This window comes from Triturus cristatus, chromosome 7, assembly GCF_964204655.1.
Source record: "Triturus cristatus chromosome 7, aTriCri1.1, whole genome shotgun sequence".
Taxonomy (NCBI): domain Eukaryota; kingdom Metazoa; phylum Chordata; class Amphibia; order Caudata; family Salamandridae; genus Triturus; species Triturus cristatus.
Window position 1 is genome coordinate 1400940647 of NC_140590.1, and position 13979 is coordinate 1400954625.

Here is a 13979-nt window from a genome sequence, read left to right on the forward strand (position 1 = left end):
ACGATGATCCGTGACCTGTCGAATTTTCTCCAGATGGTCAAAAATGGTAACTTTTTATTATTTAATTTTTTGACTGTAAATGATTATTGCATGTGAATTATCACTATTGGAACTAAAATAAGTGTATTTAGAGTCATTTTAATGCCAGAAATTGGTTGAAATAGAAGCTTCTGAGTAGTAGGAAAAGTCTGTAAAAATGTCAATTTTGGTGACATTGAGGCTTTAAAAAGTAGTTATTCAACATGAGGCACAATCCAAATGACATTTTGAATCAAGTTTTTTAACAGTCCAAAAAATAAATTTTCTGATGAAAAACGATGAAATTTCTCCAGATGTTCAAAAATGGTAATTTTTTAATATTTAATTTTTTGACTGTATATGACTATTCCATGTGAATTATCACTTTTGGAACTAAAATAAGTGTGTTTAGAGTCACTTTAATGCCTGAAATTGGTCGAAATAGAAGCTTCTGAGTAGGAGAAAAAGTCTGTAAAATTGGCAATTTTGGTCACATTGAGGCTTCAACAAGTAGTTATTCAACATGAGGCACAATCCAAATGACATTTTGAATCAATTTTTCTATAGTCCATAAAATAAATTTTCTGATGAAAAACGATGACCCGTGACCTGTCGAAATTTCTCCAGATGGTCAAAAATAGTAATTTTTTAATAGTTAATTTTATGACTGTAACTGACTATTGCATGTGAATTATCACTTTTGGAACTAAAATAAGTGTGTTTAGAGTCATTTTAATGCCTGAAATTGGTCAAAATAGAAGCCTCTGAGTAGGAGAAAAAGTCTGTAAAAATGGCAATTTTGGTCACATTGAGGCTTTAAAAAGTGATTATTCAACATGAGGCACAATCCAAATGACATTTTGAATCAATTTTTCTATAGTCCATAAAATAAATTTTCTGATGAAAAACGATGTCCCGTGACCTGTCGAAATTTCTCCAGATGGTCAAAAATAGTAATTTTTTAATAGTTAATTTTTTGACTGTAAATGACTATTGCATGTGAATTATCACTTTTGGAACAAAAATAAGTGTGTTTAGAGTCATTTTAATGCATGAAATTGGTCAAAATAGAAGCCTCTGAGTAGGAGAAAAAGTCTGTAAAAACGTCAATTTTGGACACATTGAGGCTTTAAAAAGTGATTATTCAACATGAGGCACAATTCAAATGACATTTTGAATCAATTTTTCTAAAGTCCATAAAATCTATTTTCTGATGAAAAACGATGACCCGTGACCTGTCGAACTTTCTCCATGTGGTCAAAAATAGTAATTTTTTAATATTTAATTTTTTGATTGTAAATGACTATTGCATGTGAATTATCACTTTTGGAACACAAATAATTGTGTTTAGAATCACTTTAATGCCTGAAATTGGTCGAAATAGAAGCTTCTGAGTAGGAGAAAAAGTCTGTAAAAATGGCAATTTTGGTCACATTAAGGCTTTAAAAAGTAGTTATTCAACATAAGGCACAATCTAAATGACATTTTGAATCAATTTTTCTAAAGTCCAAAAAATCTATTTTCTGATGAAAAACGATGATCCGTGACCTGTCGAATTTTCTCCAGATGGTCAAAAATGGTAACTTTTTATTATTTAATTTTTTGACTGTAAATGATTATTGCATGTGAATTATCACTTTTGGAACTAAAATAAGTGTGTTTAGAGTCATTTTAATGCCTGAAATTGGTCAAAATAGAAGCCTCTGAGTAGGAGAAAAAGTCTGTAAAAATTTCAATTTTGGTCACATTGAGGCTTTAAAAAGTGATTATTCAACATGAGGCACAATCCAAATGACATTTTGAATCAATTTTTCTAAAGTCCAAAAAATCTATTTTCTGATGAAAAACGATGACCCGTGACCTGTTGAATTTTCTCCAGTTGGTCAAAAATGGTAATTTTTTAATATTTAATTTTTTGACTGTAAATGACTATTGCATGTGAATTATCAGTTTTGGAACTAAAATAGGTGTGTTTAGAGTCATTTTAATGCCTAAAATTGGTCAAAATAAAAGCTTCTGAGTAGGAGAAAAAGTCTGTAAAAATGTCAATTTTGGTCACATTGAGGCTTTAAAAAGTGATTATTCAACATGAGGCACAATCCAAATGACATTTTGAATCAATTTTTCTACAGTCCAAAAAATCAATTTTCTGATGAAAAATGATGACCCGTGACCTGTCGAAATTTCTCCAGATGGTCAAAAATGGTAATTTTTTAATATTTAACTTTTTTGACTGTAAATGACTATTGCATGTGAATTATCACTTTTGGAACAAAAATAAGTGTGTTTAGAGTCACTTTAATGCCTGAAATTGGTCGAAATAGAAGCTTCTGAGTAGGAGAAAAAGTCTGTAAAAATGGCAATTTTGGTCACATTAAGGCTTTAACAAGTAGTTATTCAACATGAGGCACAATCCAAATGACATTTTGAATCAATTTTTCTATAGTCCATAAAATAAATTTTCTGATAAAAAACGATGTCCCGTGACCTGTCGAACTTTCTCCAGATGGTCAAAAATAGTAATTTTTTAATAGTTAATTTTTTGACTGTAAATGACTATTGCATGTGAATTATCACTTTTGGAACTAAAATAAGTGTGTTTAGAGTCATTTTAATGCCTGAAATTGGTCAAAATAGAAGCCTCTGAGTAGGAGAAAAAGTCTGTAAAAATTTCAATTTTGGTCACATTGAGGCATTAAAAAGTGATTATTCGACATGAGGCACAATCCAAATGACATTTTGAATCAATTTTTCTAAAGTCCAAAAAATCTATTTTCTGATGAAAAACGATGACCCGTGACCTGTTGAATTTTCTCCAGTTGGTCAAAAATGGTAATTTTTTAATATTTAATTTTTTGACTGTAAATGACTATTGCATGTGAATTATCAGTTTTGGAACTAAAATAGGTGTGTTTAGAGTCATTTAATGCCTAAAATTGGTAAAAATAAAAGCTTCTGAGTAGGAGAAAAAGTCTGTAAAAATGTCAATTTTGGTCACATTGAGGCTTTAAAAAGTGATTATTCAACATGAGGGACAATCCAAATGACATTTTGAATCAATTTTTCTACAGGCCATAAAATCTATTTTCTGATGAAAAACGATGATCCCTGACCTGTCGAATTTTCTCCAGATGGTCAAAAATGGTAATTTTTTAATATTTAATTTTTTGACTGTAAATGATTATTGCATGTGAATGATCAATTTTGGAACTAAAATAAGTGTGTTTAGAGTCATTTTAATGCCTGAAATTGGTTGAAATAGAAGCTTCTGAGTGGGAGAAAAAGTCTGTAAAAATGGCAATTTTGGTCACATTGAGGCTTTAAAAAGTAGTTATTCAACATGAGGCACAATCCAAATGACATTTTGAATCATTTTTCTACAGTCCATAAAATCTATTTTCTGATGAAAAACGATGACCCGTGACCTGTCGAACTTTCTCCAGATGGTCAAAAAGAGTAATTTTTGAATATTTAATTTTTTGACTGTAAATGACTATTGCATGTGAATTATCACTTTTGGAACAAAAATAAGCGTGTTTAGAGTCATTTTAATGCCTGAAATTGGTCAAAATAGAAGCCTCTGAGTAGGAGAAAAAGTCTGTAAAAACGTCAATTTTGGACACATTGAGGCTTTAAAAAGTGATTATTCAACATGAGGCACAATCCAAATGACATTTTGAATCAATTTTTCTAAAGTCCATAAAATCTATTTTCTGATGAAAAACGATGACCCGTGACCTGTCGAACTTTCTCCATGTGGTCAAAAATAGTAATTTTTTAATATTTAATTTTTTGATTGTAAATGACTATTGCATGTGAATTATCACTTTTGGAACACAAATAATTGTGTTTAGAATCACTTTAATGCCTGAAATTGGTCAAAATAGAAGCTTCTGAGTAGGAGAAAAAGTCTGTAAAAATGGCAATTTTGGTCACATTGAGGCTTTAAAAAGTAGTTATTCAACATAAGGCACAATCTAAATGACATTTTGAATCAATTTTTCTAAAGTCCAAAAAATCTATTTTCTGATGAAAAACGATGATCCGTGACCTGTCGAATTTTCTCCAGATGGTCAAAAATGGTAACTTTTTATTATTTAATTTTTTGACTGTAAATGATTATTGCATGTGAATTATCACTATTGGAACTAAAATAAGTGTATTTAGAGTCATTTTAATGCCAGAAATTGGTTGAAATAGAAGCTTCTGAGTAGTAGGAAAAGTCTGTAAAAATGTCAATTTTGGTCACATTGAGGCTTTAAAAAGTAGTTATTCAACATGAGGCACAATCCAAATGACATTTTGAATCAAGTTTTTTAACAGTCCAAAAAAAAAATTTTCTGATGAAAAACGATGAAATTTCTCCAGATGTTCAAAAATGGTAATTTTTTAATATTTAATTTTTTGACTGTATATGACTATTCCATGTGAATTATCACTTTTGGAACTAAAATAAGTGTGTTTAGAGTCACTTTAATGCCTGAAATTGGTCGAAATAGAAGCTTCTGAGTAGGAGAAAAAGTCTGTAAAATTGGCAATTTTGGTCACATTGAGGCTTCAACAAGTAGTTATTCAACATGAGGCACAATCCAAATGACATTTTGAATCAATTTTTCTATAGTCCATAAAATAAATTTTCTGATGAAAAACGATGACCCGTGACCTGTCGAAATTTCTCCAGATGGTCAAAAATAGTAATTTTTTAATAGTTAATTTTATGACTGTAACTGACTATTGCATGTGAATTATCACTTTTGGAACTAAAATAAGTGTGTTTAGAGTCATTTTAATGCCTGAAATTGGTCAAAATAGAAGCCTCTGAGTAGGAGAAAAAGTCTGTAAAAATGGCAATTTTGGTCACATTGAGGCTTTAAAAAGTGATTATTCAACATGAGGCACAATCCAAATGACATTTTGAATCAATTTTTCTATAGTCCATAAAATAAATTTTCTGATGAAAAACGATGTCCCGTGACCTGTCGAAATTTCTCCAGATGGTCAAAAATAGTAATTTTTTAATAGTTAATTTTTTGACTGTAAATGACTATTGCATGTGAATTATCACTTTTGGAACTAAAATAAGTGTGTTCAGAGTCATTTTAATGCCTGTAATTGGTCAAAATAGAAGCCTCTGAGTAGGAGAAAAAGTCTGTAAAAATTTCAAGTTTGGTCACATTGAGGCTTTAAAAAGTGATTATTCAACATGAGGCACAATCCAAATGACATTTTGAATCAATTTTTCTAAAGTCCAAAAAATCTATTTTCTGATGAAAAACGATGACCCGTGACCTGTTGAATTTTCTCCAGTTGGTCAAAAATGGTAATTTTTTAATATTTAATTTTTTGACTGTAACTGACTATTGCATGTGAATTATCAGTTTTGGAACTAAAATAGGTGTGTTTAGAGTCACTTTAATGCCTGAAATTGGTCGAAATAGAAGCTTCTGAGTAGGAGAAAAAGTCTGTAAAAATTTCAATTTTGGTCACATTGAGGCTTTAAAAAGTGATTATTCAACATGAGGCACATTCCAAATGACACTTTGAATCAATTTTTTAACACTCCAAAAAATAAATTTTCTGATGAAAAACGATGACCCGTGACCTGTCAAACGTTCTCCATATGGTCAAAAATAGTAATTTTTTTATATTTAATTTTTTGACTGTAAATGACTATTGCATTTGAATTATCACTTTTGGAACTAAAATAAGTGTGTTTAGAGTCATTTTAATGCCTGAAATTGGCCAAAATAAAAGGTTCTGAGTAGGAGAAAAAGTCTGTAAAAATAGCAATTTTGGTCACATTGAGGCTTTAACAAGTAGTTATTCAACATGAGGCACAATCCAAATGACATTTTGAATCAATTTTTCTAAAGTCCAAAAAATCTATTTTCTGATGAAAAACGATGACCCGTGACCTGTTGAATTTTCTCCAGTTGGTCAAAAATGGTAATTTTTTAATATTTAATTTTTTGACTGTAAATGACTATTGCATGTGAATTATCAGTTTTGGAACTAAAATAGGTGTGTTTAGAGTCATTTTAATGCCTAAAATTGGTCAAAATAAAAGCTTCTGAGTAGGAGAAAAAGTCTGTAAAAATGTCAATTTTGGTCACATTGAGGCTTTAAAAAGTGATTATTCAACATGAGGCACAATCCAAATGACATTTTGAATCAATTTTTCTACAGTCCATAAAATCTATTTTCTGATGAAAAACGATGATCCCTGACCTGTCGAATTTTCTCCAGATGGTCAAAAATGGTAATTTTTTAATATTTAATTTTTTGACTGTAAATGATTATTGCATGTGAATGATCACTTTTGGAACAAAAATAAGTGTGTTTAGAGTCATTTTAATGCCTGAAATTGGTCAAAATAGAAGCCTCTGAGTAGGAGAAAAAGTCTGTAAAAACGTCAATTTTGGACACATTGAGGCTTTAAAAAGTGATTATTCAACATGAGGCACAATCCAAATGACATTTTGAATCAATTTTTCTAAAGTCCATAAAATCTATTTTCTGATGAAAAACGATGACCCGTGACCTGTCGAACTTTCTCCATGTGGTCAAAAATAGTAATTTTTTAATATTTAATTTTTTGATTGTAAATGACTATTGCATGTGAATTATCACTTTTGGAACAAAAATAATTGTGTTTAGAATCACTTTAATGCCTGAAATTGGTCGAAATAGAAGCTTCTGAGTAGGAGAAAAAGTCTGTAAAAATGGCAATTTTGGTCACATTAAGGCTTTAAAAAGTAGTTATTCAACATAAGGCACAATCTAAATGACATTTTGAATCAATTTTTCTAAAGTCCAAAAAATCTATTTTCTGATGAAAAACGATGATCCGTGACCTGTCGAATTTTCTCCAGATGGTCAAAAATGGTAACTTTTTATTATTTAATTTTTTGACTGTAAATGATTATTGCATGTGAATTATCACTTTTGGAACTAAAATAAGTGTGTTTAGAGTCATTTTAATGCCTGAAATTGGTCAAAATAGAAGCCTCTGAGTAGGAGAAAAAGTCTGTAAAAATTTCAATTTTGGTCACATTGAGGCTTTAAAAAGTGATTATTCAACATGAGGCACAATCCAAATGACATTTTGAATCAATTTTTCTAAAGTCCAAAAAATCTATTTTCTGATGAAAAACGATGACCCGTGACCTGTTGAATTTTCTCCAGTTGGTCAAAAATGGTAATTTTTTAATATTTAATTTTTTGACTGTAAATGACTATTGCATGTGAATTATCAGTTTTGGAACTAAAATAGGTGTGTTTAGAGTCATTTTAATGCCTAAAATTGGTCAAAATAAAAGCTTCTGAGTAGGAGAAAAAGTCTGTAAAAATGTCAATTTTGGTCACATTGAGGCTTTAAAAAGTGATTATTCAACATGAGGCACAATCCAAATGACATTTTGAATCAATTTTTCTACAGTCCAAAAAATCAATTTTCTGATGAAAAATGATGACCCGTGACCTGTCGAAATTTCTCCAGATGGTCTAAAATGGTAATTTTTTAATATTTAACTTTTTTGACTGTAAATGACTATTGCATGTGAATTATCACTTTTGGAACAAAAATAAGTGTGTTTAGAGTCACTTTAATGCCTGAAATTGGTCGAAATAGAAGCTTCTGAGTAGGAGAAAAAGTCTGTAAAAATGGCAATTTTGGTCACATTAAGGCTTTAACAAGTAGTTATTCAACATGAGGCACAATCCAAATGACATTTTGAATCAATTTTTCTATAGTCCATAAAATAAATTTTCTGATGAAAAACGATGTCCCGTGACCTGTCGAACTTTCTCCAGATGGTCAAAAATAGTAATTTTTTAATAGTTAATTTTTTGACTGTAAATGACTATTGCATGTGAATTATCACTTTTGGAACTAAAATAAGTGTGTTTAGAGTCATTTTAATGCCTGAAATTGGTCAAAATAGAAGCCTCTGAGTAGGAGAAAAAGTCTGTAAAAATTTCAATTTTGGTCACATTGAGGCATTAAAAAGTGATTATTCGACATGAGGCACAATCCAAATGACATTTTGAATCAATTTTTCTAAAGTCCAAAAAATCTATTTTCTGATGAAAAACGATGACCCGTGACCTGTTGAATTTTCTCCAGTTGGTCAAAAATGGTAATTTTTTAAAATTTAATTTTTTGACTGTAAATGACTATTGCATGTGAATTATCAGTTTTGGAACTAAAATAGGTGTGTTTAGAGTCATTTAATGCCTAAAATTGGTCAAAATAAAAGCTTCTGAGTAGGAGAAAAAGTCTGTAAAAATGTCAATTTTGGTCACATTGAGGCTTTAAAAAGTGATTATTCAACATGAGGGACAATCCAAATGACATTTTGAATCAATTTTTCTACAGGCCATAAAATCTATTTTCTGATGAAAAACGATGATCCCTGACCTGTCGAATTTTCTCCAGATGGTCAAAAATGGTAATTTTTTAATATTTAATTTTTTGACTGTAAATGATTATTGCATGTGAATGATCAATTTTGGAACTAAAATAAGTGTGTTTAGAGTCATTTTAATGCCTGAAATTGGTTGAAATAGAAGCTTCTGAGTGGGAGAAAAAGTCTGTAAAAATGGCAATTTTGGTCACATTGAGGCTTTAAAAAGTAGTTATTCAACATGAGGCACAATCCAAATGACATTTTGAATCATTTTTCTACAGTCCATAAAATAAATTTTCTGATGAAAAACGATGACCCGTGACCTGTCGAACTTTCTCCAGATGGTCAAAAAGAGTAATTTTTGAATATTTAATTTTTTGACTGTAAATGACTATTGCATGTGAATTATCACTTTTGGAACAAAAATAAGTGTGTTTAGAGTCATTTTAATGCATGAAATTGGTCAAAATAGAAGCCTCTGAGTAGGAGAAAAAGTCTGTAAAAACGTCAATTTTGGACACATTGAGGCTTTAAAAAGTGATTATTCAACATGAGGCACAATCCAAATGACATTTTGAATCAATTTTTCTAAAGTCCATAAAATCTATTTTCTGATGAAAAACGATGACCCGTGACCTGTCGAACTTTCTCCATGTGGTCAAAAATAGTAATTTTTTAATATTTAATTTTTTGATTGTAAATGACTATTGCATGTGAATTATCACTTTTGGAACACAAATAATTGTGTTTAGAATCACTTTAATGCCTGAAATTGGTCGAAATAGAAGCTTCTGAGTAGGAGAAAAAGTCTGTAAAAATGGCAATTTTGGTCACATTAAGGCTTTAAAAAGTAGTTATTCAACATAAGGCACAATCTAAATGACATTTTGAATCAATTTTTCTAAAGTCCAAAAAATCTATTTTCTGATGAAAAACGATGATCCGTGACCTGTCGAATTTTCTCCAGATGGTCAAAAATGGTAACTTTTTATTATTTAATTTTTTGACTGTAAATGATTATTGCATGTGAATTATCACTTTTGGAACTAAAATAAGTGTGTTTAGAGTCATTTTAATGCCTGAAATTGGTCAAAATAGAAGCCTCTGAGTAGGAGAAAAAGTCTGTAAAAATTTCAATTTTGGTCACATTGAGGCTTTAAAAAGTGATTATTCAACATGAGGCACAATCCAAATGACATTTTGAATCAATTTTTCTAAAGTCCAAAAAATCTATTTTCTGATGAAAAACGATGACCCGTGACCTGTTGAATTTTCCCCAGTTGGTCAAAAATGGTAATTTTTTAATATTTAATTTTTTGACTGTAAATGACTATTGCATGTGAATTATCAGTTTTGGAACTAAAATAGGTGTGTTTAGAGTCATTTTAATGCCTAAAATTGGTCAAAATAAAAGCTTCTGAGTAGGAGAAAAAGTCTGTAAAAATGTCAATTTTGGTCACATTGAGGCTTTAAAAAGTGATTATTCAACATGAGGCACAATCCAAATGACATTTTGAATCAATTTTTCTACAGTCCAAAAAATCAATTTTCTGATGAAAAATGATGACCCGTGACCTGTCGAAATTTCTCCAGATGGTCAAAAATGGTAATTTTTTAATATTTAACTTTTTTGACTGTAAATGACTATTGCATGTGAATTATCACTTTTGGAACAAAAATAAGTGTGTTTAGAGTCACTTTAATGCCTGAAATTGGTCGAAATAGAAGCTTCTGAGTAGGAGAAAAAGTCTGTAAAAATGGCAATTTTGGTCACATTAAGGCTTTAACAAGTAGTTATTCAACATGAGGCACAATCCAAATGACATTTTGAATCAATTTTTCTATAGTCCATAAAATAAATTTTCTGATGAAAAACGATGTCCCGTGACCTGTCGAACTTTCTCCAGATGGTCAAAAATAGTAATTTTTTAATAGTTAATTTTTGGACTGTAAATGACTATTGCATGTGAATTATCACTTTTGGAACTAAAATAAGTGTGTTTAGAGTCATTTTAATGCCTGAAATTGGTCAAAATAGAAGCCTCTGAGTAGGAGAAAAAGTCTGTAAAAATTTCAATTTTGGTCACATTGAGGCATTAAAAAGTGATTATTCGACATGAGGCACAATCCAAATGACATTTTGAATCAATTTTTCTAAAGTCCAAAAAATCTATTTTCTGATGAAAAACGATGACCCGTGACCTGTTGAATTTTCTCCAGTTGGTCAAAAATGGTAATTTTTTAATATTTAATTTTTTGACTGTAAATGACTATTGCATGTGAATTATCAGTTTTGGAACTAAAATAGGTGTGTTTAGAGTCATTTAATGCCTAAAATTGGTCAAAATAAAAGCTTCTGAGTAGGAGAAAAAGTCTGTAAAAATGTCAATTTTGGTCACATTGAGGCTTTAAAAAGGGATTATTCAACATGAGGGACAATCCAAATGACATTTTGAATCAATTTTTCTACAGGCCATAAAATCTATTTTCTGATGAAAAACGATGATCCCTGACCTGTCGAATTTTCTCCAGATGGTCAAAAATGGTAATTTTTTAATATTTAATTTTTTGACTGTAAATGATTATTGCATGTGAATGATCAATTTTGGAACTAAAATAAGTGTGTTTAGAGTCATTTTAATGCCTGAAATTGGTTGAAATAGAAGCTTCTGAGTGGGAGAAAAAGTCTGTAAAAATGGCAATTTTGGTCACATTGAGGCTTTAAAAAGTAGTTATTCAACATGAGGCACAATCCAAATGACATTTTGAATCATTTTTCTACAGTCCATAAAATAAATTTTCTGATGAAAAACGATGACCCGTGACCTGTCGAACTTTCTCCAGATGGTCAAAAAGAGTAATTTTTGAATATTTAATTTTTTGACTGTAAATGACTATTGCATGTGAATTATCACTTTTGGAACAAAAATAAGTGTGTTTAGAGTCATTTTAATGCATGAAATTGGTCAAAATAGAAGCCTCTGAGTAGGAGAAAAAGTCTGTAAAAACGTCAATTTTGGACACATTGAGGCTTTAAAAAGTGATTATTCAACATGAGGCACAATCCAAATGACATTTTAAATCAATTTTTCTAAAGTCCATAAAATCTATTTTCTGATGAAAAACGATGACCCGTGACCTGTCGAACTTTCTCCATGTGGTCAAAAATAGTAATTTTTTAATATTTAATTTTTTGATTGTAAATGACTATTGCATGTGAATTATCACTTTTGGAACACAAATAATTGTGTTTAGAATCACTTTAATGCCTGAAATTGGTCGAAATAGAAGCTTCTGAGTAGGAGAAAAAGTCTGTAAAAATGGCAATTTTGGTCACATTGAGGCTTTAAAAAGTAGTTATTCAACATAAGGCACAATCTAAATGACATTTTGAATCAATTTTTCTAAAGTCCAAAAAATCTATTTTCTGATGAAAAACGATGATCCGTGACCTGTCGAATTTTCTCCAGATGTTCAAAAATGGTAATTTTTTAATATTTAATTTTTTGACTGTATATGACTATTCCATGTGAATTATCACTTTTGGAACTAAAATAAGTGTGTTTAGAGTCACTTTAATGCCTGAAATTGGTCGAAATAGAAGCTTCTGAGTAGGAGAAAAAGTCTGTAAAATTGGCAATTTTGGTCACATTGAGGCTTCAACAAGTAGTTATTCAACATGAGGCACAATCCAAATGACATTTTGAATCAATTTTTCTATAGTCCATAAAATAAATTTTCTGATGAAAAACGATGACCCGTGACCTGTCGAAATTTCTCCAGATGGTCAAAAATAGTAATTTTTTAATAGTTAATTTTATGACTGTAACTGACTATTGCATGTGAATTATCACTTTTGGAACTAAAATAAGTGTGTTTAGAGTCATTTTATTGCCTGAAATTGGTCAAAATAGAAGCCTCTGAGTAGGAGAAAAAGTCTGTAAAAATGGCAATTTTGGTCACATTGAGGCTTTAAAAAGTGATTATTCAACATGAGGCACAATCCAAATGACATTTTGAATCAATTTTTCTATAGTCCATAAAATAAATTTTCTGATGAAAAACGATGACCCGTGACCTGTCGAAATTTCTCCAGATGGTCAAAAATGGTAATTTTTTAATATTTAACTTTTTTGACTGTAAATGACTATTGCATGTGAATTATCACTTTTGGAACAAAAATAAGTGTGTTTAGAGTCACTTTAATGCCTGAAATTGGTCGAAATAGAAGCTTCTGAGTAGGAGAAAAAGTCTGTAAAAATGGTAATTTTGGTCACATTAAGGCTTTAACAAGTATAGTTATTCAACATGAGGCACAATCCAAATGACATTTTGAATCAATTTTTCTATAGTCCATAAAATAAATTTTCTGATGAAAAACGATGTCCCGTGACCTGTCGAACTTTCTCCAGATGGTCAAAAATAGTAATTTTTTAATAGTTAATTTTTTGACTGTAAATGACTATTGCATGTGAATTATCACTTTTGGAACTAAAATAAGTGTGTTTAGAGTCATTTTAATGCCTGAAATTGGTCAAAATAGAAGCCTCTGAGTAGGAGAAAAAGTCTGTAAAAATTTCAATTTTGGTCACATTGAGGCATTAAAAAGTGATTATTCGACATGAGGCACAATCCAAATGACATTTTGAATCAATTTTTCTAAAGTCCAAAAAATCTATTTTCTGATGAAAAACGATGACCCGTGACCTGTTGAATTTTCTCCAGTTGGTCAAAAATGGTAATTTTTTAATATTTAATTTTTTGACTGTAAATGACTATTGCATGTGAATTATCAGTTTTGGAACTAAAATAGGTGTGTTTAGAGTCATTTAATGCCTAAAATTGGTCAAAATAAAAGCTTCTGAGTAGGAGAAAAAGTCTGTAAAAATGTCAATTTTGGTCACATTGAGGCTTTAAAAAGTAGTTATTCAACATGAGGCACAATCCAAATGACATTTTGAATCATTTTTCTACAGTCCATAAAATAAATTTTCTGATGAAAAACGATGACCCGTGACCTGTCGAACTTTCTCCAGATGGTCAAAAAGAGTAATTTTTGAATATTTAATTTTTTGACTGTAAATGACTATTGCATGTGAATTATCACTTTTGGAACAAACATAAGTGTGTTTAGAGTCATTTTAATGCCCGAAATTGGTCAAAATAGAAGCCTCTGAGTAGGAGAAAAAGTCTGTAAAAACGTCAATTTTGGACACATTGAGGCTTTAAAAAGTGATTATTCAACATGAGGCACAATCCAAATGACATTTTGAATCAATTTTTCTAAAGTCCATAAAATCTATTTTCTGATGAAAAACGATGACCCGTGACCTGTCGAACTTTCTCCATGTGGTCAAAAATAGTAATTTTTTAATATTTAATTTTTTGATTGTAAATGACTATTGCATGTGAATTATCACTTTTGGAACAAAAATAATTGTGTTTAGAATCACTTTAATGCCTGAAATTGGTCGAAATAGAAGCTTCTGAGTAGGAGAAAAAGTCTGTAAAAATGGCAATTTTGGTCACATTGAGGCTTTAAAAAGTAGTTAT